The sequence below is a fragment of the Arachis ipaensis genome, chromosome B08 (genome assembly GCF_000816755.2).
Source record: "Arachis ipaensis cultivar K30076 chromosome B08, Araip1.1, whole genome shotgun sequence".
NCBI classification, from domain to species: domain Eukaryota; kingdom Viridiplantae; phylum Streptophyta; class Magnoliopsida; order Fabales; family Fabaceae; genus Arachis; species Arachis ipaensis.
In genome coordinates this window covers 1,450,238-1,451,071 of record NC_029792.2, presented here as the reverse complement: position 1 = coordinate 1,451,071, position 834 = coordinate 1,450,238, and the positions used below count along the sequence as shown (strand labels likewise).

Below are 834 nucleotides of genomic sequence, written 5' to 3'. Positions count from 1 at the left end.
AATTGGTTGAAATCAAAATTGAGGAGCTGATGCAATGTCCAAATGCGTCAATCACAAACAATTATCCAAAACAGCTCAAGAAACAATCAAACGATGAACGTTGCTTTCACAGTCTTTTTCTTCTTGTTTTCAAAATAAAGAAAATTGAGCTAAAGCAACGATATAATCACGCATTCGAACACGGAGAGTGGAAGATCCACGCATGAAAAGAGGCGAAATTTTCAAAGATGCTGCATTACGCGCAAATAGAACAAAAATTGAAAAACAACAACAAAAAAAGGAAAAGGAAAATTGCGCTCACCGAATGTGAATGGCGCCGTCCATGTCGAAGACGGCAAAAAGAGTGTGCTTTAAAAGGACGAAAAGAAGAAGAAGCGGAAGAAGACGAAGCTGAATAACGAAAATGTTGATGCGCCTTGCAGATTGAGAAGAAACAACGAGACAAAGGATGAAGAAAGAGAGAGAAAGAGAAAGAGAGAAACTACACAAGTGAGGAGAGAGAAAGTGATCAGCGTTTTTGAATTGAATAATTAATCATCTAAATAATACAAGAAAAAGAAAATGTAATCTTTCATGTTGATATGGAATTATATAATGATATGATATTTAATTTTGATGAATTATCAAATAACTTAATAACAGAGTATTAAATTTTGAAAACTAAGGTAGTTTGACATTGGATTTGTTGTTATTGTTGTTGAAAGAAATACTTTTTTAAGCAAAATATAGAACAGAATTAAGCAAAACTAAAAAATGGAAAAACTACTTTTATTTGATTTATAACCTAACAAAAAAATGTATAACATTTTCTCTTAAAAAAAAAAACGTATATAC

General features: G+C 31.4%; 1 protein-coding gene across 1 annotated transcript in view; it reads right to left on the bottom strand.

Annotated features, from left to right (window-relative positions):
- LOC107612918 (probable phospholipid-transporting ATPase 4) overlaps nt 1-553 on the bottom strand; it is a 6,522-nt gene extending 5,969 nt beyond the window's left edge. Inside the window, exon 1 of the mRNA XM_016314703.2 lies at nt 302-553. The gene's annotated coding sequence lies outside the window, so the exon portion shown is untranslated. The remainder of the gene's footprint in view (nt 1-301) is intronic.